This window comes from Podarcis tiliguerta (genome assembly GCF_965153285.1).
Source record: "Podarcis tiliguerta genome assembly, chromosome: 5".
Lineage (NCBI taxonomy): Eukaryota > Metazoa > Chordata > Lepidosauria > Squamata > Lacertidae > Podarcis > Podarcis tiliguerta.
In genome coordinates, this window is record NC_139538.1 from 32,586,423 (window position 1) to 32,614,231 (window position 27,809).

Genomic DNA, 27,809 nt, shown 5'->3' on the forward strand with positions numbered 1-27,809 from the left:
AGAAAAACATCAGGGATGCATCCTCGGTCAAACCACTGGCACCTCTTAGACTATGTAATTGTATGAGCTGAAGATCACCGTGATGTGCTCCTTACCAGAGCTATGATGAGTGCTGACAACTGCTGGACTGTAATGGTTCTAGGGGTTGCTCGTGCGTAAGCCGGTGCAAACACCTGGCTGGATTGCCTGAGTGAACCTTTTCTGTCCGGACAGCCACTCACCCATGGCTGTCTCAATTGCTGGCAGAATCCATCAGTGGGCGTTTCTTAAACTTCTTCCAGCAAAGAAGCTCTTTGACGCCTAGTCTCCTCCTACTCTCTCTGTGTGAAAGCCTTCTGCGCAAGGAGGGCGTAGGCAGCGGAGGACCTCTACTCTCCCCGCTGGTCCCCGGCAAGGAGTCATGGGACCGCCTCGCCGCTTCCCCCATCTGCCCCCCTTCTCCACTGGTGCTACTCTGATTCTCTTCCCCAGAAGATGGGCTGCCTCTCCCAATCCCGGGACGCTCTCCGGAATCCCTCTGGATTTTGCTCTCTCCCTCCGGCACTGATGGCAGTTCCCTGACATGGACACATCACCGATTAATATGTTCCATGATGGCTATCAATATTATACCTCAACTTAGGCTTCAAGGAAGGAAACCAAGGAGCAAAATGAACACTCAAGCCCTTCAAGATCCTATTAAGCGGGATTGCCTGCAAACCACTCTTAGGGACCATCTGCTTTCCAAGTTCCCTGACAACATCGAGGAACACTGGACCAAGCTTAAAACATCCATTATTGCAGTCTGTGAACAAACATACCAAACCAAGAAACACCAGGACTGGTTTGATGAGAATGAAAGTGAGATTGAATGCATTATCAACAAGAAAAGGAAGGCCTTTCAGATCTGCCAAAGGGATAGAAACTGCACCACTAAGAAAAAAACCCTATGCCAATGCTAAGGCTGAGATTCAAAAAACCCCCCAGAGAACTAAAGAACACCTGGTGGGTTAAAAAAAAGCTCCAGGGATCCAGCACTTAGCCAATACTCAAGATGCACAGAGCTTCTTTAAAGCCTCAAAGACCATCTATGGGCCAATAAATCATAGAAAATGCCCCCAACACTCCACAGAAAGTACCACACTTCTAAAAGATAAAGAAGCTATTGCATTGTGCTGGAAAGAACATTACCAGCATCTCCTTAACCGCAACTCCCCCATAGCTCCTGAGGTCGTTTCACAAATTCCGCAAAAACAAATTAGAGATGAGCTTTCAGTGTCTTCAAATCTGGGAGAGCTGTGTACAGCTGTTAACTCCCCCCCCCCAAAAAAAGCCAGAATACTTGATGGGATACCTGCCAAAGTCTTCAAAGTGGGTAGAATTGAACTTACACAACAACTTCACAAGCTCCTTGAAAAAATCTGGGAGAGAGAGGAGATCCAAGCAGATTTTAGGGATGCCAAAATTATCAGCATTTTTTTTAAAAAAAGGTGACAGAACGAATTGTGAAAACTATTGAGGCATCTCATTAGCTGTGGCTGGCAAAATTCTTGCAAGGATTTTAGCAGTCTTCTAACTATAGCTGAGGCTACCCTTACTGAATCCTAAAATGATTTTCAACCTTCTTGGGGACAGTGGACATGATTTTCACTGCTCGACAGCTTCAAGAAAAGTGCAGAGAGCAAAACCAACTCCTGTATATAGTGTTTCTTGACCTGACTAAGGCCTTTGACACTGTAAATCATAATGCCCTGAGGACTGTCCTTCTGAAAATCGGCTGCCCAGATAAATTTGTGAACATCCTTCAGCTCCTCCATGATAATATGACAGCAAAAATTGCAGATAACAATGGCTCTCAAAGTGAACCATTCACAGTGGGATCAGGTGTTAAACAGGGTTGTGTTATTGACCCAACTCTATTTATTTATTTTTCACTGCCATGATCCTACACTTTGTCAAAGGGAAACTCCCAACCGGGGTAGAAATCATATATCAAACAGATGGAAAGCTCTTTAATCTGAGCAGGCTAAAAGCAAAGAGTAAGGTCACCATAACTTCCATCATAGAGCTTCAGTATGCTGATGAGAACGTAGTGTGTGCACACTCAGAGGATGACCTCCAAATCATCCTAAATATCTATGGAGAAGCTTACAAAAAGCTTGGCCTATCGCCCAACATCCAAAAAACCAAGGTGCTGCACCAACAAGCACAAAACAACCCCTCTGCAGCACCACAAATCCAACTAAATGGTGTAACGTTGGAAAGGATCAATCACTTCTCCTACCTAGACAGTTATCTTTCAACAAGGGCCAACATTGATGCCGGAATCCAATATCGCCTGAGCTCTGCAAGTGCAGCTTTCTCCTGACTGAAGTGCAGAGTATTTGAGTACTGGGACATTCACAGGGAAAACAAAATGCTTGTTAACAAAGCTATTGTACTACCAACCTTACTGTAAGCTTGTGAAACATGTACCACTTATAAACACCATCTCCAACTCCTTGAAAAATTCAATCAGTGGTGTCTCTGAAAAATTTTGCACATTATTTGGGAAGACAGGCAAACTAATTCCAGTGTACTGGAAGAAGCAAAAATCATCAGCATTGAAGCAATGATTCTTCAACATCAACTTCATTGGACTGGTCTATTCCAACTTTAAAATGGAAAGCGTAGTGCTGGTGGTCAACAAAAGAGGTTTAAAAACTCTCTCAAGGCAAATCTATAAAAAAAAAGTAGTATAAACCCCAACAATTGGGAAACACTGGCCTGTGAATGCTCCAGTTGGAAAACAGCCTTTACTAAAGATGTCATGGACTCTGAAGAGGCTATAACTGAGGATGAAAGGGAGAAATGTGCTAAGAGAAAAGCACATTTGGCAAACCCTCACTATGATCAACTCCCATCCGGAAACCTATATCTCCACTGTGGAAGGATGTGTGGATCCAGAATTGGTCTCCATCGTCATTTACGGACTCATTGTTAAGACTGTGTTCATAAAGACAATCTTACTTGGCTATGAATAATCACCAAAGAAGAAGAAGATGCCTACTAAGGGGATAAATGGGTCAAATTGGACAAATCTGTTCCAAATGCAAGTAGAAGCCCCTCCATTGCTATTCTGCTTCTAATGAAAGTGGTTTACCTGGAGATGGGGAGAAGGCAAGTGAAGGAGGGAGGAAGAAACTATAGTAACAATGCAACTCTCATCCATCCCTTCCTCAGAGACATACAGTACAGAAAGGATGAGAACTGAAACATATACAAACATAACTCTGCACAACTGCTTCAAGCTAACAAAACCATGCATTAAAAGCTATTATCTCAGAAACTTGGCATTATCACCACAAGGATACAATAGTGACAAGATGCCCTTTATAGTCCTGGATGAACTGAATTACTGTGCTGGTAAGGATTGGTAAGTGGTTAAAAAGTAGCTTAAAAACACACAGGCTGAGAGATGTATGCAAAGCTGATCTTGTGCACCTGCACTGGTCAAGTTGTGGTGCACAAGATCATAGACCAGGGCACACTTCAAGAGTTCCTGCTTGTCTTTTGCATACAGTAATCTCTGGTCCCCAAAGGCACATGGTTTCTCAACTGAATTGCAGTGGTTTCGGGAAGAGAGCTCCAGCCCAGCTCCCAAATCATGTACAGTTTGGGTCCATCCATTATCCTGACACGTACTCAGAATGGACTTCTCCAATCTCTTTCTTTTCTCTTGGATCCAACATGAAAGTCATTCAAAATTGCTTTTCTGGTCAAAGTGGAAAAGTCAATACATTGGCTAGGATATGTTGGCAAATATCCCCACTTGCTCTCAGAGCATACACAAATTTGAATGCCAGCCTAACAGTTTCTGCTTCAAGGTAGTGACATTCTGCCAGATTTTTTAAAATCAAATTGTTTTTGGATACTGTATCAAACGGGTTCAACATTCTGCTTTTTCCTGCACTAGAGTCTACATTTGGAAGGCTTAGCCTTCCGAAACATTTGGTCAAATGAGATAAGGATGGAATATATAAAGGACTCAAACAAGTGCATTTAAATGACTTCCGAAAGTGATTACCACCACAGTAGTTTACAAATGACTTAGCTAAAGCATAATGCTCAAAAACACTATTTTTACAGCATCTGTTGCCTGCTATCACCTGGATTAGATGAAAAAGGAAATCTCAATAGATTTGTAACTGAATAAATACAATGCATTAAGTATAAGTGAGGAGCTATTTGAAATGACAAGCTGCCCATTGAACCCTTTTATACTAACAGCTGGCACAATGGGCACAGGAAAAATGCAGCTTATAGAGTGAACATGTACCATAACTGAACCCTCTATTTCCCCGTTTGATGCATCCATGCTTCCAAATACCAGTTGCTGTAAATCACAAGCAAAGAGAGTGCTCTTGCACTCAGGTCCTCCTTGAGGGGTTCCCATCTAGGTGGCCCCTATGAGACTAGGATGCTGAACTAGATGGGCCATGGGCCTGATGCAGCAGGATATCCTTGTGCCTGATTTCCATCTAGACCTGGAATGGGGAACCTGTGGTCCTCCAGGTGCGAGGGTTTATAGGAACTGTAGTTGCAGAGTTAGTGGTACTCCATCCTTGACTTGGACTATTGTTGTTGTTTAGTCGTTTAGTCATGTCCGACTCTTCATGACTCCATGGACCACAGCACGCCAGGCACTCCTGTCTTCCACTGCCTCCTGCAGTTTGGTCAAACTCATGCTGGTAGCTTCGAGAACACTGTCCAACCATCCCGTCCTCTGTCGTCCCCTTCTCCTTGTGCCCTCCATCTTTCCCAACATCAGGGTCTTTTCCAGGGAGTCTTCTCTTCTCATGAGGTGGCCAAAGTATTGGAGCCTCAGCTTCACGATCTGTCCTTCCAGTGAGCACTCAGGGCTGATTTCCTTCAGAATGGATAGGTTTGATCTTCTTGCAGTCCATGGGACTCTCAAGAGTCTCCTCCAGCACCATAATTCAAAAGCATCAATTCTTCGGCGATCAGCCTTCTTTATGGTCCAGCTCCCACTTCCACACATCACTACTGGGAAAACCATAGCTTTTACTATATGGACCTTTGTTGGCAAGGTGATGTCTCTACTTTTTAAGATGCTGTCTAGCTTTGTCATTGCTTTTCTCCCAAGAGACTTGGACTATAGTTTGGCCTTATTCTCTCATTTTGCTTTCAATATATTCTGAATGAATATTCTATGCACTACCAAATCTCAATCATCATCTCTAAGAATCATCTCTAAGAACAGATTTACTTCTGGTTAAAGAAGGGGTGAGGACCCTGTGGCACTCCAGGTATCTCCACCTCCCATCAGTTAGCATGGCCTATAGTTAGGTCTGACTAAAGTTGTAGTCCAACAACAGCTGGAGGGCCACAGTTTCTTCACCCCTGGATTAGAAGATGTTCTCAGACTTTCATCGTCTCCCCATTATCCCTCTTGTGGTTCAAATTTTCTGTCGCATATACAACCATTTAGTTCCAATGTCCTTATTAGTCTTTCATTACCACCCTATTAATTATTATCTGTCAGTCATTTTCAGCAAAGTATTAATTAAACTGAGATGAAAGCCCAGTGCCCCTTCCAAAGGACTCGATCACAGCCCTTTATTACACGTAGAGCACAAGAAAGCCTTTGTTCTTTTTAAACTTTTAAGTATGCAACTGTCCTGCAGCTGTTCTCACCACAGGGCAGCACAAACCTCAGTGTGACACTGGTTGAAATGGGTTCTGATGTGGTCAATCACATCACAGCCCACCCACAAATCTCAGAGGGATCCAGTCCTATGTGCCTCCATTAATCACCCAGTTCTGAAAGCTGGCTGTATCAGATGCCCATCCCTGGACAGCATAGCAGAAAAAGATAGGAAAAATGGGGGTGGATATAGCTGCTCTGCATATATCTATATCTATATCTATCTCAATGCCTTAAAATCTTATTTTAAACTTTTAATTTCATTCTATAGTCCTGTGCAGTACAATCATAAGCATATTTACTTGGAAGAACATCCTATCATGTTCAGTGGGGCTTATTCCCACAGGATAAACGTGTATAGGATTAGCTTCTTAGTTTCAGTTCAAGAAAGATTCTTTGCTTTCATGTCAGTTGCTCCTTCTTTCTGAATATTTTCCTCATCAACAATACAGATAATCTACCTCAGTGATGGCCAGACTAGGCCCTCCAGCTGTTTTGGGACTACAATTCCCATCATCCCTGACCACTGGTCCTGTTAGCTAGAGATGATGGGAGTTGTAGTCCCAAAACAGGTGGAGGGCCAAGTTTGGCCATCACTGATCTACCTTCTTTCTCTTACATTTGAAAGAAATATCTTATCAATCCAGTCCTGAGGTCAGAGAAACGCCAATTAAGCTATACATTTAAGATGTATTTGATTATGATGTCAGTTTAATATCATGGTATGGGCTTTATTTAAGGCTATTACTTATTACTTATACCATAGTGATCCATGTACACAAATATCTTTTCTGGGGTCTACAGTAATGGCAATGCAAGAAAGTATGACCTTGGACACTAATATAATTTTTAAAGGTCAATCTGCTTGAATATGTGAACAAAAAAGTAATAGTAAACACCTATTTAAATCCTGCATCAACATAAAGAAAATCACATCAGCTTGCTGTATGTGAATTTCCCCCCATATTTGGTCTTCTTCAGACCTGCAGCTTTTCAGGTACATCATTTCATTTATCCCATTGACTTTAATTGAGCTCTAAGCTCTGACCTCAATATGTTTTTAATGAAAATCTTAATTAAAACTCCAGCAGAGCTGAAGACTTGAAATAACATGGGACAGTCCATTCCCTTACTGTGGGAGTGCTTCCATGATATCCATTTACACAGGAATAAACACATCCCCCCCCCCTCACTTTTTACAACTCTACATGACATTGCCATCAAAGCATTGTTCTCCTGTGTTTTCTCTTTTCAGATCGCAGGAAAACTGACTTTTTTGAAAAGAGCCGAACAAAACTGCAGTATCAAAAGGTGTAGATCGCCTTAGCTGTATTCTTCCACCTTTCTAAGGGTATGGTTTTAACATATGGAGTGTGCCTATCACCATTCATCTGTTTTGGCTCAATTTTTTGGCCCTCTTCGGCCAACCTCCAGTAGACCACATACCAGTGGTGGATGTGACTACCCCACATGCTTTACACACAGGACATTCCCTCTGGCCCCCACCCTCAGCTGTTTCCTGAAGATCAGCTAAGGAGAGAATTATATATTGGTAGGGTCTTGGAGGGTTGGGGGCGCGGGTGGCGCTGTGGGTTAAACCACAGAGCCTAGGGCTTGCCGATCAGAAGGTCGGTGGTTCGAATCCCCGTGATGGGGTGAGCTCCTGTTGCTCGGTCCCTGCTCCTGCCCACCTAGCAGTTTGAAAGCACGTCAAGTGCAAGTAGATAAATAGGTACCGCTCCAGCGGGAAGGTAAACAGCGTTGTCATGCTGGCCACATGACCCGGAAGCTGTGTGCGGACAAACGCCGGCTCCCTCGGCCTATAGACTGAGATGAGCGTGCAACACCAGAGTCATCTGCGACTGGACCTAACGGTGAGAGGTACCTTTACCTTTACCTTTTAGGGTCTTGGAGGGAGTGAAGAATTTGCAGGGGGGGTATTCAGGCCCCTTTTATGGAGGCATGTTAGCCTCCCCACCTTAAATAAAAAAGTGTTTCTATATAAGTGATCTAAAAAGAATACTGCTTTTTAAAGCACAGGGTTAATTTTTTGCCGATCTTTCAATTAGCACCAATGTATTTTAGTGGACACTTCAAAGAGTTATTCAAGTAACCATGCAATAGTCAATTAAAAAGTGTTTCAGTGCAAAGTATTGATAAAAATTGGTATTAAAACTGCACATTTCTTTCCTCACATTGACATGTCATGTCCCTTAGTATGCTTAGAACATAGCAAAATGCATACAAAAGGTGCCTATCTCCCTAAAGTACAGGAATTCAGCTGAACTTCTGTGAAAGAGCAATGATTCAGTAGCGCTCAGAGCTTCCAATTTAGAAGCAAGATAAGAAAATGCATGGCGTAAGGGCAAAATACTTTTAATATTTGTGCACCCTTTTCAGGGGCTGCTAGTAGTCTGACCACAAGAATGCTGAAGCCTTCCTTTTGTTCGCTTCATCTAGTCAATTCTTGGACAAGGAATTGTTTATTTTGAGAAGTGTATTTTGCATGAGCAACATAGCACAAGAAAATTAATTGCTGCCTGGCAGATAGCTGGATTAGTCTTAGAGGCAATTCAAAAACTGGAAGTTTACTGCAGACATCTGGAAGGAAAACACATGAATATCTGTGTAAATGCAATTTTGTTCCCATTACTTCTTCCATTTGGTTGAACGTTTTGTCCATCAACACAGTTCTTTTCAAATCTGAATCAATGATATGTGAAGGCAATTTTGCAACTTCACTAAAGTAGAACTATTGACATTTCAATTACTTAGCAGCTATTTCACTACATTCTAAATATTTCGGTGTATTTTTCACACACACACACAAACACACAAGTTTTCATTCTGACTGTCAACACAGTATTCAGGGTGGTTTTCTCTCTTTTTCTTCTCTGTTTAGCAAATAACTTAAACCAACTCTAATCACTATCAATGTCCTCCCATCCCAAGACTTAAAGTTGCTTAGGTTCCTTGTCCAGTAATTTATATCTTAACCATGTAGTCAACAGTGGTCTGACTAACCTCCTGGGGGACTCGAAAGGCAGCTTATAAATGTTGGAGTAGATAGACAGATAGGTGGAGAACCTGGAATGAGTTTTCATTACCGTTGTTGGCTTGAAGACCAACTCAGTGGCTGGCTTGCAGAAAACACTGGATGCATTTAGGTTTTTAAGGCTGTAGTCTTTTGCCCACCTACCTGTCATTAAGCCCCACTGAACTCAATTTGGTTTACTGATATTCTGAAGAGGCATGTATGAAACTGCACTGTAAAGTGATACAAAGATTTGCAAAACCTGTAAACTCAACAGTTGTGACAGAAGAAGAGAGTCTCTCTCTCTCTCTCTCTCTCCCTCCCAATCTCATCTCATTCAGCCCTACTTAGTATAACAAATCTTTATTTTGCTGATTTTTTTACCAGTTAATATTCTGGAAAATTGCAGTTGCCTATATCCCCCCTCCCCCCCCCACCAATATAGTAAGAGATTAAATCCATCTCTTGGGATTTCCAGTGCAATCATATTATTCTGCTTTCATATTAAATAACTAATCAATTTAATGAAAATGGAGACAAAGTCTAATATTACAGTCCAAACATTGTACTGAAGCTATTTAATATATTCTAACAAATTAAAGTGATTTAAGCAAAAGCTGCACAACTGACCTTGCTGTAGAGGAAATCTCTAGAACTAGAACATCATTAAAGGCTATAGAGCCATAGTATAAATACTAATTTTTATGTCTTTTGTATTACACAGGTTTGCGCAGAATTAAACTAAATAGTTACAGGAAGCCAATATTATTTGAGTGTAGAGACTTGGGAGTTATAAATAAAATCCCTATTTATACTATGCAAACTATGCATGCATTTACTGAATAAAGAAAAACCCATAACAGCTAAAGAACTAATTATAGGGCCAGCTCTAGGATTTGTCTTGTCTTGATAAATGAACTGTTCTACTTATATCATTTCAATGAATTATTTCATTGCCACCCCAACTTTATTCTATCAATTCTCCCCCTTGCTTCCTCTTTTTCTTTCTCTCTTTCAGCAGACATACATAGGATTGCACTGTTGTGCTATGCCTTATTCTGTTCCCTGGAGCCTTTGACACACTGCTGAGATTTTCAAGTGATTGTCTTATGCCAAGCTTCAGCACAGCCAGCACAAGACATTTTGCCACAGATGCCATTCCCCTAAAAGCTCAAGCTGTAGACACTGACACGACATATTTTGACATGAGAAAACACTACCTGGGTATATAGCCACAGGATCTGCACTCTGCACATAGGCAAAGGCAGCTTCTCATAAATGCAAATTGGTGTCCTCTTGAAGCGCAGCTCCAGGTACTGTCTCTACAGATTACCTCAAAATGTGGATATGGTTTGTGAGGGAAGGAATAGCCTATGAACCAGCTAACACTTTCTCTGCTGATCCATGTAGTCCAGCATTCTCCTCCTTGGCAGGTCCCTAGCATCCACTACTCAGCATTTGGTATTCAGATATACTGTTTGTAAACACAGAGGTTCTATTTATCTGTCATGGCTAATATCTCCTAGATTGGCCCACCTCCATTAATTTGTCCAATTCCAAGCCACCCAAGCCAGTAGCCATCACAACGTATTGCGAAAAGATAATGTGTTATGTGGGAAAGTATTTTCTGTCTGTCCTCAATCTGCCTCCCTGCCCAGAAAACTCACTGGCTGACCCTACATGTGAGATACATCTACAATCAAAAGAATAGGTGCTTGAAGACAAGTAATCAGGTCATATTGGCAAAGAAGATTGAGTACTAGTGAAATGGTCAAAGATGTGTATAGAATCTGACTCAGAGGGCTCCCTAGCCTAGCCCTGTTGCCTGAAGCTTATTGAGTGTATCACTCACCCAAGCCAGCCAGTTTCTCTTTGTATGAAAGCTCAAAAACAGCAGATCTACTTCACTGACCTGCCCAATGAGCTCCCACTTTGCTTTCTCTGCTTCAGCTAATCACCCTCTGAACTCCTTCCAGTGACATCTCTCCAGTTCAAGTGCCTATGTGCAGACAGGTAACACTCTCTCTCCCTCTGCCTTTCAGAGTCCAGCTCTTCATCTCATTCACAGGCTGAGATCCTATGCACACGAACCTGTGAGTAAGCTCCATTGAATACAACGGGGCTTTGCTTAGAAAGATGCATGCTTCTGCCACCCCATGCACACCCTCCAACATGCCTCACATTACTGAAAATTAGCCAAATATTAAATAGAGCAGGTTGTACTAAGGTGTCTGCAACAATGGATCACTAAGAAGAACCCATTTGTTTTAAGAGCAAACTGAATGAGACAAAATTGCTCCAAAAGACCGTATCTTCTCACAACCTGCACTGATGAACAGAAGCTCTAATTGCTAATTGTGGAGATGTAGCCGATTTAGTTGAAAATTGGTATCACCATCCTTTATAATAGTCAGAAAATAGCATTTAGGGGAACAAATTAAATAGGCACATATAATTTTGTTTTAATGGATAAAGTGATGGTGTTTGAAATGGAAAATGTAAGACTGACTTGCCTTTGGCATGATTTTTGCAATGGGAGCGCCTAATACCTAAAATCAGCTCTGATGATGAACGGAGATTAAAAACAAAGGTAATGAAAATGTTGGTATTCTACAAAATAACTTTTTCATGAGATAACAGTATATGAAGATGAGATAGTGGTAAACTTAGTAGTTTCAGTTCAGGCTTCAGCATATGAATGAAGCCAGTACCTGTTTCATTTCATTAATGTGCTGACGGATAAGACCAGCTAATTTTGATTAGGAACAGATTCTGAGCTACTGTCTCACTTACAGGAGAAGGTACTCCTTAATGGAGCTGAAATACAGCATTAGTACAGAAAAAATACACTATCACTCACTTCCTATCAAGGACAGCTAATAAAGTGCCCACCGGATGTTGTTACGACTCCCATCAGCCCCAGCCAGCATGGCCAATAGCCCATAGCTGTCAACTTACAGATTTGAAAATAAGGGACCAGCAGCCTTGAAAATAAGGGACCAGCAGCAAAAAAAATAAGGGATTTTAGTCAACCAGTTAAAAGAGACCAGATAATTTTGGAGAGCAGCACCAGTTTTTAGCCCTTCGTTTCCAGAGGTTGCTGCTCAAGACACCAGCCAATGAAACACTGCAATTAAATAACTACATGCAGCAACCACTTTTCGCGCAAAACGAAGTCCAATCTACGAAGATGCTGCTGCAGTTCTGTATCTTTTCTCTCATGCTCCATCTGCAGCTCTCAGTTCCATCAGGTGGGGCGGGAGGAAGGGGGGGGAATAGCGCCCGAAGTAAACCCGCAGATCAGACCATCTATGCTAGTCTACCACTACAAACCTATGGGAGAAGCGCTTGCGGTCCTTCCCTTGTAGCCCTTGGAACACCTGCCCGCGCCTCCGCCTCCTCCTCTCCCTCCTCTCTCTGAACTACTTTATCTATGGTTGCCCTCGCTGTCCTCTCAAGGCTCCTCATCAATTCATAGACCATGCCAGGCTGCCCATCTCATTCGGGTCCTTTGGCGGCACAGCCGCAGTACGGCCTAGCGGGAGCGGCGGTGACGGGCAGAGGGGAGGCCCCAGGCAGAGACGGTCAGTTCGGCGGCTGCGAGGAGGATGGTGGCAGAAGGGCCTGAAGCTCCCACCAGTCCCGGCAGGGAGGGGTTCCCGGGGGCTGAGGCTGGTGAGAGGAGGCTGGAGGGGGGCGGAGCCAAGCAACACAGTTGGAGCCTTCCTCCTCCCTGGCCAGCAGGGAGGGAGGGAGAGGAGCTGCTTCCTTTGAAACACAGGAAATTTAAGGGACATCCATCAATAAGGGACAGCAGCGGGGCATGGCACTGGGATAAGGGACTGTCCCTCCAAATAAGGGACGCTTGACAGCTATGCAATAGCCATGGATGAGGAAGTTATAGTCAAGAAACATTTGGTGGGCACCACATTGGCTACCCTTGGTTACATATCTTTTGATACTGAAGGTAAAGGCCATATATTTAAAGCACCCCCGACAAAAAAAAGAATCCCAGGAACTGTAGTTTTCATCCAAAGAGCCACAATTCCCAATACCTTTCATATACTACAGTTCCCAGGATTTTTATATTCCATTTACTCTCAAAAGTGACCGAGTTTCAGACTGTCAAATAATCTGACTAAGGGGCAAATGTCTTTCCTCTTCCCCATGCTCCTTTGTGATATCCAAAGTGGAACTTACATCCCGCCTGCCGCCATCCCCCGCCATAGTGAGACACACTGACTTGCAATGCTGGACAGCTTGTGCATGTCTTTGCAGGGCGAGGCGCAAAAGTTATATTTTGGAATCTGCAAATGATGTAACACAAACACACAATGGAAGTTACTTCCACAACATGGGAGTGGGGAAGCAAATATGTGGCAGCAGGAACATTTGTTTAGAAACATAAACAAATAAACTACTCTTACTAGGCATTTGGAGCTTGAGGTTGTAAAAGTTCACTTTTTGGGGTGCTAGGCACCAAAATGGACAGAGCTTTAGCAGGTGCAGTCATAATAATCATCCTCGAAGTACTATGTGAGTCAATTAAAGCAGTGAGCAAATAGCCTCTTGATATTCTCCACCCTATTTGTAGCCAGATAAATTACACGGGGTAGGGGCACATCATTTCATTACATTTCTCAGTCATTACCATCAGCAGTGGCTGCCACAGAGCTTCTCTCTCTTTTCCTATCTCTCATTCTGCCCCCACACACCAATTGCTACTGCCACAAGTAGCAGAAACAGTCAGACCACTATTGCTGCATTCGCAGAAATGCCAGATTCACACCAGCAGCTTAAAATGCAGTGAGGTCACCTCCTCCCACTGCATTTCAAGTCACACTTGTGCAGTGTTGTTCAAATCAGAGAGGGGGCGGAAATGTCTTCATGTGACCCACATGGCCTTTTGGGTTTCCCTGCCCCTGCAACTCTCCCCCCCCCCACAGCTCCAACTGATGAGGTTGCGATGTGTGCTCATCTGTGCGGGTGCAGCTGATGTCTCAAACGCACACACCTTTCTTAAGAAGGAAGTGGAAGCAGCTTATGTTTTCAAGTCAAATTGAAAATGATTTGAGAAGAACGCAGCAGTTGCCAATAAACTAAAGGACTGATATTAATTGTGGCTAATGAGTGAACTGGATGAGTAGTAAGTGGTCGTGTGAACATGCCCCTAGTGCCATTCCAGGGTGTTTGGGGGACGGTGATGGCAACCCGCAACATAAAAAAAAATGGTGGAGAAAATTATGTGAAGTGTTCTTTGCTTTTTAGAAAAAGACAAATCTCAATTTCTCTCTCAAAAAAAAAAAAAAGTTTGAGAAATTTCAGCTCAGTTCTCAATGGGACACATTGGTGGATGGTGGTTCTGTCTCTTTAAAAATTCTTATAGGAAGAAAAGCCTGTCCCTTTTGGAATATGTTCATCTTATTTATCATATATATAATGTCGGCCACCTTATGATTTACATGGGGAATTTCACTTTGTTCCTAGAAAAGTGAAAGAAAGGAAAGTGAACATTTGAGAGACAAAAGAGTGGCAGCAGGGGCAAAGAGTGACGGCCGCTTGTGCATAGCTATGAAAGGAATGCATCTGAGTTTTGTTGGAAAGACAACATTTGCGGTTCCATGGGGAGCAAGTGCTTTGCACTTCTGCTAGAGTGAGCCCCATCTGGGCTGAGAAAATGATCAACAGTGACAAGCTTCTGGGAAAAGCCTTGTCATGTTCTCCCAGCTGCAGGAAGAAATTATGATCTGGGGCTGCTTGAGGGAAAATATGTGCAAAGTGCCTCCTAAAAACCTAGCACACTTTGCTTTTTGAGAAAGAAAAAACCTGCTAAAGTAATTGATGTGCAGGGAAACACAAGAATGCATGATCTCCTTGCCTAGCAAACACCCAGTAACCTATATTCAAATTTTTATTTTTATTTTGTTAGGGTTTTGTGTGTCACTGCAACAATCGGGCCTTTATCAATGGATACGGCTGGGGGAGGCAAACGTCAAGCACAAAATATATTTTCAGAAGATAGAAAAGTAGCGTCATGAAACCGAGAAAACTGAAGAAGGTAAAGGATGAATTTACCAGGCAGAAATGCTACAATAGTAGGGTTAGTAATTAGTGAGGGTAGAGACAGCCTTGCCCTGCCCCCCTCATTTTTAAATTTACATGTGATTATTGCACCAAACAGCTGTTTTGTAATATACTGCAACCAGAACTGAGTGTGTTTTATCAGAACTAGACAGGACAGAACATATTATAGAGTACTGAGCACATGAGCACCACAGAGTTGAGAATTATTTGATCAGAATTAGGGATAGAATCAGTTTGCGTTCACTCAATTTTTTCAGTCTTAAATTCTGCAGCATTTTGTGAACTTTTTTTACTGAAAACTCAACACTTTACTGTGAACTCCTTCTAATAAGCACATTTTTATATGCAGTTTTGATTAACCATTTTTTTCAAGCAATTCCCCCCCCCCCCAAATTTATATGTTATCTTCACTAATGTCTTCATTTTATTGCAACTTTCCCCCAATATATGCATTTTTGTAAACAGTATTTGGTCAGAGAACTACACTGCAAAATTCAGATAATGTAAGCATAAATTTCACAGACTAGCTATGCTTCACTTTGCATAGTGTTTCAGAAAGTGGGAGTCTGGCTTTAAATGCATACAGAATCAAATTAGAATGGAGCACCCTGTTAGATCACTTAGAAGGGTCTAGGCAGAGCTTAGGAAGGCAGAGGCAACTGCACTCCTGGGTCCAAGGTCAAGAGACTACTCAAGAAGACTGAAAGAGGGTTGCAGAGCAGCAGCAACCAGACAGGTGGACAAAACAGAAAGTCGGAAAACTTAGAAGCAGAGAGGCAGGAAGTTCAGAAGAAAGGTGAACAAGCTAACAAACATCTAAGGAGTTGGCACACAGACAAGACTTTACACGGAGGCTGCAGGGCCATTTATCTGAACTAGGCTATTTCCTACCTCTGTTATTCACAGACAATGGTGTTTTTTTAAAGATACAATAGATCCTGGACCTTAGTCTCTGTCCTTATAAATGGTTTAACAATGCCTGACTTCCTTCAGCAAACCAGTAATGCTGATGCACAATACTTCCTGAATTAAATGTAGGCTAATATTGGTACTGCTTAAGCCTGATGGTAGTGAATGTGTTTGAGCAGACTCCATCTCAGAGTCCATTTGCTATTAACAAAGCAAATTATAATTAGTAATTTGCCTTGTGGGGCACTGACATACTTAGATTGCTGCTGCCTCCCAAGTGATAACGCCACCTGTTTGGTTATAATAATATCATTCCAAGGCTTTCCAATGAATGAATAAGGACAAGGAAAAGTATTCTTGGTCTTGCCTATTTATAAATGCTTTGCTCCTGCGAGTTAGCCTTGTCAAATTTGATTCTCATGAAATGCTTTGGAAAATACCCAGCATGCCGCAGCCTCAATATAGACTGAGAAGATACTAAATGTATGTGAGGCACTGCAGCCAACCAGTTCCCTCCCTCGCCCCTTCTATTTATCTAAATGAAATAAAATTCTTCTCTGTAGAAGGCTCAAAGTGGAACAGAAAGGGATATTCATATGTGGGGGCTGGCAAAGGAAGAATAAGTTCTTGATCCAGGAAATCTATAGCTCTATAGTTCTATAGCTGTGACTTTGCATTTATGTGCAGAACTCAAGTGCTCTCACTCCTACAAAAAAAAAAGGCAGCAGAAATAGTTTCATTGTAATGTTTCTGTGGGGATGGGAACATTTGCAGAGGATAATTTATAGGGTACTTAACTCTTCCTCACTTGCCAATACTCCACAGCAAATGCTCACTTTTCTGGAAATGTTCAAGTGTCTGAAACCAGACGTAAGCTCAGCTGGAGGGGCGAAAGCCTCAGTTGCTATTTGCAGGGAGGAGTCAGTAGGTTTGATTTATTGATTCTGCTCTGCGGGTGCTCTCTTGCCCCAATGTTTGCATTGCCTTTTAAAATCCAGTGCATGCTTTCCCCCTTAATCCCAGAATTCACTGAAATTGCTTCATCATATGCCTGCTTTTCACCTGCTTGTTTCATGAAGACATAGCTCAGGATTCCATATATTTGTGGTTAAATCCCAGAAGCTGTAAACATTGGACATTTTGGTCATCTGAGGCACATAGCCAGTGGGGAGAGAGATTTGGATGCCCATGGTGTTTGAGGAGTATGACCGCGTACAGTTTTTTGGGGGGAGTACAACCATTTTCGCAAGCAAAACAATTCTGGCAGGCAATTCAGATGGCAGAACACTGGAAAACTTCGGAGACTTTGGGGATTCCATGGGCAGGAGACAAGGAAGTGAAAGGTTCTGAAATTGAAGGGGGTAAATAAGCTTTTTACTTTTTTCCAGACTAGGCATACCAAAGGCTACGTTCTACCCTTTAGACTCCCTCTAGCCCTGGAATGCTTTCCAGGAATCCAAGGCAAATGCAGACATACATATTGCACTTTGCAGATACTGTTCCTCGCGAAGACTCAGCTGCAAGCAGCCCAGCCACTTCCAGAGGAAGGAAGCTCCCCGCACCCTGCACCCCGCCACTGCCCCACTTCTGGTCACGGGAGTGGAGCTAGCTAGAGGCAGGTTTCAGGGGGGAATCTGGCTTAACAGACTACAGTATAGTGTAAACGTAACTTTTATATGCACTGGGAAACTATATGTGTGTGTGTGTGTGTGTATGTGAGAGAGAGAGAGAGAGAGAGAGAGAGAGAGAGAGAGAGAGAGACTCACTTTATTTCAATATCTCTGAGGTGTGCCTGTACAGTGGTACCTCAGGTTACATTCGCTTCAGGTTACATACGCTTCAGGTTACAAACTCTGTTAACCCAGAAACAGCACCTTGGGTTAAGAACTTTGCTTCAGGATAAGAACAGAAATTGTGCTCCTGCGCCATGGCAGCAGCAGGAGGCCCCATTTGCTAAAGTGCTTCAGGTTAAGAACAGTTTCAGGTTAAAAACGGACCTCCGGAACGAATTAAGTACTTAACCCGAGGTACCACTGTACCTATAAGGGAAACCAGAGTCAGCACTCAGCTCGCTTCTCTCTCACCGGAGCCTAATGAAGCTTACGTTTCTCAATCCAGCCTTACTCAATTTACAAGGGGAAGCAGAGAGTACCCAGCTTACCTGTCTCTCTCCAGAGACCACTGCAGCTTTCTTTTCCCTAACTAACCCCACTCATAGCATGACTAGGCACAGGAGGGTAAGAATAATCCTTAGACCTTTGGCACGAATACTCCCAAGGCACCAACAGCCAAATTATAGGAAGCTTATTCAGAATAAATATGGAGAAAGGGAGAGGACAGATGAAGAGGCAGAACGTTGCTTCAAGAAATTAACAAGAGTAGCACTGTTGGTAGTCAAGTGAGATGATGGACTTTGAGGGACATGGAGTGACAAAGGGCCCTTTTGAACCAGGTGGGTTTTGACGGAAAGCTGGCTGCGTCCCACCAATCACAAGTCAGTCACAACCATCAGGTGATTTTACACCTTTTGGAAGCTGGGAAATGGCCATCATGGTGTTAATGATTTCTCCATCTCTCTCCCAGACAGAAACTGATACTTTGTGTATTCAGGGAATGACACTATGTGGGAATGTTAAAGATAGTAGGAAAGGATATATTGAATAAGTATTATCCTTCCTTCACTCACGCTAATGAAGTGATGTAGCAGAGCAGTTTCCTCCCAATATAGCTGGAAGCTACTTTGCAGATTCATTTGAATCTCTTAGTTAAGATTATTTCCTTGTGTCCCCTTTATTCCGTCTTAAAAGAATAAAGGAAATATCAACAACCTCAGATATGCAGATGACACAACCTTGATGGCAGAAAGTGAGGAGGAATTAAAGAACCTTTTATTGAGGGTGAAAGAGGAGAGTGCAAAATACGGTCTGAAGCTCAACATCAAAAAACCGAAGATCATGGCCACTGGTCCCATCACCTCCTGGCAAATAGAAGGGGAAGAAATGGAGGCAGTGAGAGATTTTACTTTCTTGGGCTCCATGATCACAGCAGATGGTGACAGCAGCCACGAAATTAAAAGATGCCTGCTTCTTGGGAGAAAAGCAATGACAAACCTAGACAGCATCTTAAAAAGCATAGACTTCACCTTGCAAACAAAGGTCCGTATAGTAAAAGCTATGGTTTTCCCAGTAGTGATGTATGGAAGTGAAAGCTGGACCATAAAGAAGGCTGATCGCCGAAGAATTGATGCTTTTGAATTATGGTGCTGGAGGAGACTCTTGAGAGTCCCATGGACTGCAAGAAGATCAAACCTATCCATTCTGAAGGAAATCAGCCCTGAGTGCTCACTGGAAGGACAGATCCTGAAGCTGAGGCTCCAATACTTTGGCCACCTCATGAGAAGAGAAGACTCCCTGGAAAAGACCCTGATGTTGGGAAAGATGGAGGGCACAAGGAGAAGGGGACGACAGAGGACGAGATGGTTGGACAGTGTTCTCGAAGCTACCAGCATGAGTTTGACCAAACTGCGGGAGGCAGTGGAAGACAGAAGTGCCTGTCTGGTCCATGGGGTCACAAAGAGTTGGACACGAGTAAACGACTAAACAACAACAAAAGAATAAAGACACAAGAGTCTTTCTGAGTAAAGTAACAAAAAGATTACTCACATTTCAGTTCACTATACGATTCCTGAAAGGCAGGCTTTACTTGGTAGTTACATAAAGAAACTTTTATCTCATAGGGAAACTGAACTCGTGCTGCTGGCTGAGAGTCAGAAGATAGCAAAATTACATTAGGATAACAAAATGGCTGCAGGAGAGCAACATGGCAGCAAAAGACCAACAAGTAAGAGAGCAAGTAAAGCTAGACAAAGTAGACTGAGAAAATGGTGACATGACTTGGCTCATTTATGGAGTCAGCCCATCTCCCAGATCACATGCAGGGGGAGGATGCTCCAGACCAGTGGAACAGGAAGTTGCACTGACTGGATGTCCCCCTGCCTGTGCCCCCTCTAGGGAAATAAGGAATGTTGCTTTTGGCTGTACCAATGGATTACATCCCACACATCACCTTTCTGCTAAGGGTGAATAGAAAACAACAGATCCTGACCCTTACTGCAAGTACTAGAAAATAATTTTTTGGTAGTCAGGAGAGTTTTGCTACACAGAAGAAGGAAAATGGAAAGAGAGTTAGGTGTTGAATTTAGACGAGTTATTTGCTAGTTATTAAGTTTACTCTCCAGCTAATTTAAGTTTGACACACCTTCTGTAAAATACAATATGATTTGTTAAGCTATACAAAGCATCTTGGTATATTTCTAAATTCTATGATTAAAAAATAAAAAGAATTAATGATATTTCATGAAAAGTTATTATGGTGACTTGCTGTATTGTTGCTATTTCCTTGTGCTGTTCTTATAAATGTTTTATCTTGTACACTGATGGCTTTATGTTATGAGGCAGTCTATAAATTTGTTAAATTATACACACACACACACATATATGTGCTGTGATATATGCTATAGTATCCCCACTCCCCATCTCAACTACCTTAATGCTTTTAGTAGTTCTCCATTGTCAAGAGGCTCTGTAGTGGTGCACATTTAAAAACCACAAATTGTGTTATTCCAGCTTCATTACATCCTTATCTTCAGTTCTCAGGAGCCGTGGGTGTGCTGAGAAGGGGCTCCTCAAGTTCACTCTTGCAGCAGGCCAGCCCAGGATTAAGCTTAAGCTGCCAAATGTACTATAGGGGCACAACTGCTGATCAGGTGTGAAATGCTTGGGCTGCTGCAGGTAAGATAAATGTGCTAAACTGAGAGTGACAACTCAACTAACTGCCAAAACATGGAGAGCCAGTTGGCACTAAAGAGGAGAAAGCCGAGCTGAGAATACTGTTTGTCTAACCTCAAGAAACAGAAAACTAAGGAAGTCCATCTTCTTCAAGAGTCCACAGATTTAAAAGGGGGACATGTGCTTAAACATCCTTTCTCTTATCGGATACCACTCTTGAATACTCTACTTTAAAAACCAATACGGTGTTGGTTCTTTTGGTTAAAAATATAGGGGTGGGGGTGAGTTGCAGGGTAAAGTCAGCTAGCACACCCTCCTCTCCCTGCCCAAGAAAAACAATGTGTAGATTTATCCTCACAGGGAGAATCCCTTTGTGCACATCACTGTATGTGCACAGGGTCATGTCACACAGGTGCTGAACCCACTGCCAATGAGAGAGCTTGGCAGACACTGGTACATACATATAACACTGTAACCCCTCAAACCATGCTTTCAATACCTGAGTGACTGCCTGTGAATGTGAAATCCAGTTGAAAACAGAAGAACTCTCACATGTAAATCCTATTGAAATGATATGCTTTTAAAAAGCCTCTCCTCTTGTGAAGAGGGGAGGGGTTGTGGGCGGGACCCAAAGTCTGCCTCATGCAGGGGGCGTTGCCTCCTGCTCCCCCCGCTCACCTGGCTGGCGCACCTCGCCCACAGGTAAGCCCCCAATCGAGTGGCTTGGAGGGGGCGGGGTTTGCAGCTCAACTTGCTGCTGCGCCAGCCATGCGGCCTCATTTTCCGCCTTCCCATCGCAAGTCACCCACCCTCCACTCCCTTAGAGCTCAGGGTTTTGGTTTTTCTCTTGGCCTTTTGTTGTTGTTTAGTCGTGACCCCGTGGACCAGAGCACGCCAGGCCTCTTGGCCTTGCTATGGACCTTAGGTTGGTCGCCCAGGTTGTCCAGGGGGCCTGGTAGGAATTTTTCCATTTGGCATTAGGCCTTTTGGTTTTTTCGCCTACCTCGTAGCAATCGTCACAACTTTCTTGGTATTGGTGGGTAGGTTAGGCATTGGAATGTGTTTGTGGTGTGTGGAAGGGCTAGGTGTGGCTATCGCTTACGCCTTCAATTTTGGGTATTCCGTTAAAGGAATTCGGCGGTCGTGGATCCTGTCTGATGCCTGTGTGGCGGGGGGCCATGGCACGACCCTCGGTGACATCAGGGGAGAGCTTATAGTTGTATTAGCATCAACAGGCTCCACCTACTGGTGAATAAACCCCCTTTTTAGGCTCACCCTTCTTCGAGTGGGTGGAGTCAATTGTCGTGATCCAATGCCTAAGCCAATACCTTTTCACTTGCTGTAATCAATAAAGTTGTGGCCTTTTCTTGCCCATTAAACTTATATTATGTGTCTGTGTGTCTTCATTTCACTAAGCGGGGATCGGGTCCTCAAACCACAATAAATTTCTAATGGAGAACAGTGAATGAGTTGGCTGGATCGCCACAGGGTGTATTTTCCAAAGCTCTGGGGCCAGCACTTCAGAGGCTCTGTCACAGTATGGTGTGATCAATATGGTTTTTCTGTATGTTTTCTGCCATGCATGACTTGTTTGAGTAAAGGATTTTACTGTACTTTACTGTACTGAGTGAAGAGTGGGAAAAGTTTTCTTGATTGCATGCAGGTCATCAATATGGGCAGTGAATATTTCAGGCCAGGTTCTAAAGAGATCTGTGAGCACCCACATGTGCTTCTGAAGCATTTCTAATTCCTGCTGCTGCTCACAATCCTGTGTGCCACATCAGAGACCATTTCCACAGTTCCCAAGAGTTTGGGAGCACCTTCTTGTGAGGCACAAGGGGGTTGGAAAGGAAAGCTTGGAAGCCTTGAAAAACACATAGGAGATCTCATTGGATTCCAACCTCAGTCTTTTTGGTTCAACTGGAATTCCCTTAAACATGGCTTGCACCATTTTTTGAAATGCATTTTTGGTCTGGAAGGAAACTAAAATGTATGATTAATGGTAGTTTAAAATCCTGGGCCAGGATCCAACCCCCCCCCCCCCCCGTTCTGAAACATGGTTTGTAAGTTAAGAGAACGTTAGCTTTGTGTTTCTTGAACAACTGCTTCTCCCACCACTGCCAAACCTCCCACCTCTGTCCTATGCTACATAGAAATTTGCTATTGAAACAGATTTTCAAGAGCAGAAGAAATGTCAACAGTTCCCCTGAGCTCATGGAAGCATGTTGAATGAGCTTGTGGCTATTTGCACTTCCTGTGGTTTTCAGTTAATGTAAGTAAGGCAGCTCTTCTGAATGGGGAAGGACCATACCTCAGTGGCAGAGCACATGCTTAGCCAAATCCAGTCCTTGGCCTCTCTTCGTAGGGTCATGAAAACCCCTGATAGAACCCTTGGAAAGCCACTGTCACTCACTAAACTAAAGAACACTGAGCGAGAACAAAAAAGAATTATAATTGCTGCTAGCCAATTTACTACAGAGTAGTAAATTTTGTGGACAAGAGTCTACTAAGCTGGATGACAGTGTGACAAAATATAAGCAGTTTTCTGTGTTCCAAAAAAAAAGTTACCGTATTTTTTGCTCTATAAGACTCACTTTTTCCCTCCTAAAAAGTAAGGGGAAATGTGTGTGCATCTTATGGAGCGAATGCAGGCTGCGCAGCTATCCCAGAAGCCAGAACAGCAAGAGGGATCACTGCTTTCGCTGCGCAGCGATCCCTCTTGCTGTTCTGGCTTCTGGGATTCAGATTTTTTTTTCTTGTTTTCCTTCTCCAAAAACTAGGCGCGTCTTATGGTCTGTTGCGTCTTATAGAGCGAAAAATACGGTAGTTTGAATTTAATTAGCACATTTATACTAGCCAATAGCTCTGATCATGAGCTACTCACATGTAAGGCATAGGATATGGAACGGGGATGAGGAACCTGTAGACTTCCAGATGCTGTTGAACTCCAATTCCCATCAGCCCCTGCTAGCATGGCCAATGGTCAGGGATTATGGTGGCTGTAGTTCAGCAACATCTGGAGGACACCTGGTTCCCCATTCCTAAGGTGTATAGCATGGAGCAAGGCTGCACGTTTAGCCTCACCCCTGACATCACACCGTATTCTTGTGTGGTGTATAGCTGTTTGTAAAGAAAGCCTAGTATGCTCCTGATTAGGTGTTTGAATTGAATGGATCCTTATTTGTCAGCAGGAGCTAACACATCGGATTTCCTATGCACAACAAAAAATCAGGTGCAATATCAGGGCTCTACACACTATGTATGTGCACTTTATACATGACTTATGAATGGATAGGGCTAGTATCACTTCCTAATTTGAAAGAAATAGCAGTTCTCTTTTTTCATTTTGGCACCAAATTAATACCCTGAAAATGGCTGGATTCTATTTTCTTGTGAACATAAACAATCATGTGGGTGCAGGCAGATGTGTTGCTGTTGGGTGCTAAGCTAACATAAATGCTCAGATAATTAAGCACTTTTTTTTGTTTTTAAGTTTCAGGGATAATGCTGGAAAAAAACAATTAGAGCTTCCTAGCACAAAAGCATTCTTATACTTCATTCCTTAATTAAAAGGGCAAAGATAGCTATGTTAGTACTACATTATTGTTGGTAATTAATGAATTAATTATCTTTAGCCTTTGGGTAGATAGTCTAAGTATGTTACTTAGTGATATCAATGGGATTTACTTTCAAGTAAATGTGCTTAGGATTGGTATGCAGGATAGATATCTAGTTAGTAAAGCTGAAAATACAAATTATTCATAAAATATAGCAAACCACTTTGGGTTTAGCTGTTTATAACATGGGTAGGCAAACTAAGGCCCGGAGGCCGGATCCAGCCCAATCGCCTTCAAACTCCGGCCTGCAGACGGTCTGAGAATCAGCATGTTTTTACATGAGTAGAATGTGTCCTTTATTTAAAATGCATCTCTGGGTTATTTGTGGGGCACAGGAATTCATTCATTCATCCCCCCCCCAAAAAAAAATATATAGTTTGGCTCCCCACAAGATCTGAGGGAAAGTGGACTGGCCCCCTGCTGGAAAAGTTTGCTGACCCCTGGTTTAGAACAATCATTAAGCAATATGTTTCTATATATATGAAACTGAGTGTCTTCTTTACAACAAACCTTGGTTATAGCTCATGGCTAGAAAGGAAGGGGTGTAGGTATTTCAATAAAAAGGTAAAGAGCAGAGTTGACATTCTGTAGGCATTTGTTAGAGTTGCTGTAACTCTTCCTCTGAGGAACACAAAGAGGTCACAGTGGTTGTGCTAATGGTCTTTGCCTTACTTCCCTTTGTCTAAAACAGGAAGGAGGAATTCCTCTACCTGTTCCATTGGCAATTAGCCATTGGTGTCCTTTCAGAGAGCATTGAATGGAACCCTCTGCAGTGGTGATTTATGATTTCAAACTGCCTCTATCCAAATAAATAATAAGCACTACAAATTTACAATTGAGTGTCTATTGATTATGTAATTGAAGGCATGTTTCATTGTGACAAATTCAGATCCTTTTAGTTGTGCTAACTACAACAATAATGTCATAATGTGCTGTTTTATACCCAGTTTTGAGGCTACTGAGTCATAATTGGCTTAATCTGGAACCAGAACTACTTAAGTCATAGTGCAAGATGAATTCGCAAGTAACTAAAAATATACTGCCTTGGCTCTGTGAATAAAATGTCATAGAATGACAAAGTATAGGAATATATTGGCTGGAAGACTCAATCTCTGCATAATGATACCTATTCCTACAGCACTGTAGAAATTGAGAGGGGAAAACCATAAGCCACCAAATGGTGAACACAGGTATTTCACTATTATTCCCAGTCAATTATTCACTCTCTGGGTGGAACAGCAATGTTCTATGTGACATGTGAAGGAACAAACTGATATCTGGTACACTCTGAGTTCATCTCCAGCTCCTCTCAGTAGGAATCTAGCTAGTAGCCATTGATAGCCTTATCTCCCAATAGTTTGTCTAATCTTATTTTAAAGACATTCAGGTTGGTGGTTATCACTACATCTTGTGAGAGCGAATTCCACAGCTTAACTAGGTGCGGTGTGAAGAAGTACTTCCTGTTCTCTATCCTCAGTTTTCCAACATTCAATTTCATGGGATGGACCTCAGGTCCCAGTATTATGAAAAAAGGGTGAAACTGTAGCCACTTTTCCTACATAATTCTATCCACCACTATTGGACTACCCCCTCAATCTCCATTTTTCTAAAATAGAAAGTCCCAAATATTGTAACCTTTTAAGTTGTTGTGAACCACAGCTTCACTCATCGACATGTCTGATCCGCAAGATTCTTTACTGGTCAAAGCCAGCCTGACTTACATTGGTACTTGCTACTAAGGTTAGAGTTGGGGAAAGGCACATCCTACTGCTAACATAGTGTAGGTGGCATCAAGCACTCAGTCAGTGATATAACTGGTCTTTGCTCTTCAGTACCTGAAATGTATGCCTAGGATATAAAGTCAGCATTGTCAGCCCACAAACTGGTAAACCTTGGGGTATGAGGCCCAAGGGATTAGGAAATGGTTTATTATATTCCCCTGTTCTCCTCAAGATGATAAGCTGCAGGAGATTGGTCCAGCAAAGCTCATCCACACTTCTCCTTCTCACCAACAATGATCTATTTTTAACCTGCCTATAATGACCTATTTATATGGTGAAGGCTTCATCCTAAATCCAGTTATTCAATCCAAACAATGAAGCAGTAGTGAACCAAAGGGATTTTTTAAAAAAGAAAAAGGGGAAAAAAGAAAAAAGGTCTGTATTTGCAGCCATGTCAAGAAATGAGAACCTAAAATTCCTGCTTGGCCCTACTGGAGCCAAATGAGCTGACTGCATTTGGAACTAACTCATGCTTGTCTTGGGAGAGTCTTTGCCCCAAGGAGGAGTGACAGGTGCCCTTCAGTATTTACAGGGAAAACAGAGTAGCTTCTTCAGTTTCTTTTCAAAAAACAGCTCAGCCGTTTTTTGCTGAGACTTTAAAAAAAGTTCACCCTGAGGCATAAACTAGGCATAGAAAATCTCAGCCCAAATGATTAAATTTTGTCCCTGAAAACAGTTTTATAATAGGCACCCTCAATTATAGTTATCTGTGCCAGCTCTGCCTGTAATAAGATGAACTACAATACAGCCATCCAAGGTAAAATCATTGGGGGAAAACAAGGCCCTTTAAAAAGGGAGGAAAAAGCCCATTTCAAAATCCCCTTGTATATCAACATCTGTTTATGCACCATTCAAGCATGTAATTACAAACCTCTAATTTTTACATTTAAAGCTTCAGTCTGAATATTTCCTCTCTCTCTCTCCTGGCTGCATCACTGAGATGAATATAAACTATCTGAACTTACAATTATTAATTTGCCATTCATTGTAGTGAAATTAATCGCAACCCCAACCACCTCCTATAAAAGCTTTGCTGTTATTTTCTTTGACAATGTGCCAGAAGCTAGATTAGGTGAACCGTTTTCAAGCAGCTGTTTGTCAAACTGAGGATGCTGCCCAGAGGTGGTGCTCTTTCTCCATCCCTTGTACACAGTGGGGCAGTGGTAAATTTTGAAGTGCAGGAGCTCATCATGACAGTCCTGATTGCCATGACCCTAGGAGAGACTTTGCAGCCACACCAATGAGAGTCCACATCAGGAAGCTGTGCTGATCCATTACAAACACACACACACACACACACACACAGAGAGAGAGAGAGAGAGAGAGAGAGAGAGAGAGAAGCTACAGCAATGCATAGTGTAATATCCAATTGATAAGGTTATTATCCTATGCTAAGATTATTGTTTGGAAGCTCTATTCAACTAAGTGGAGTTTACTTCTGACTATATTGGTTCAACTTTCAAAACACAAAATCTTCAGCCACCTGGAATTCCTCCTTTAGATTTTATTTAGAATTGCAAACCATCTTGCAAATAAGCACTCCTGTTTAAACTGCTTGGGTAAGGAGGGATCCCGTCAAAGAAAAGACATAAAATAGCCAGCCTCTGCTTGGTTATTTTGTCCCCTATATAAATTTTTTGAAAGGAAGTAAGTAAACTGTCAACTATCACCAAGGGAAGACTGGCCTCAGACATGGGTTGAAAAAGTCCCAGCAGCTCAGCCCCATTCACTTGCCTCAGAGGAACTTGGTGGGGGGGTGTTGTCTCATAGACAGGGGATATCTTCAGGCCAAAACCAAGGATATGCCATCTGAATAATCCAGATACCATGGGGAGACCATTCTACTATTATTATTATTATTTTACTATTATTATTCTACTCCATATTTCAAACAAAACTGAATTATCAAAT

At 42.5% G+C, this 27,809-nt stretch overlaps 1 long non-coding RNA gene across 1 annotated transcript in view; it reads right to left on the reverse strand.

Annotated features, from left to right (window-relative positions):
* Positions 1–8,165: 8,165 nt before the first annotated feature.
* LOC310678724 overlaps positions 8,166–27,809 on the reverse strand; it is an 89,961-nt gene continuing 70,317 nt past the window's right edge. The window contains exon 4 of the long non-coding RNA XR_014511895.1: positions 8,166–8,287. This is a non-coding gene — a long non-coding RNA (uncharacterized lncRNA). The remainder of the gene's footprint in view (positions 8,288–27,809) is intronic.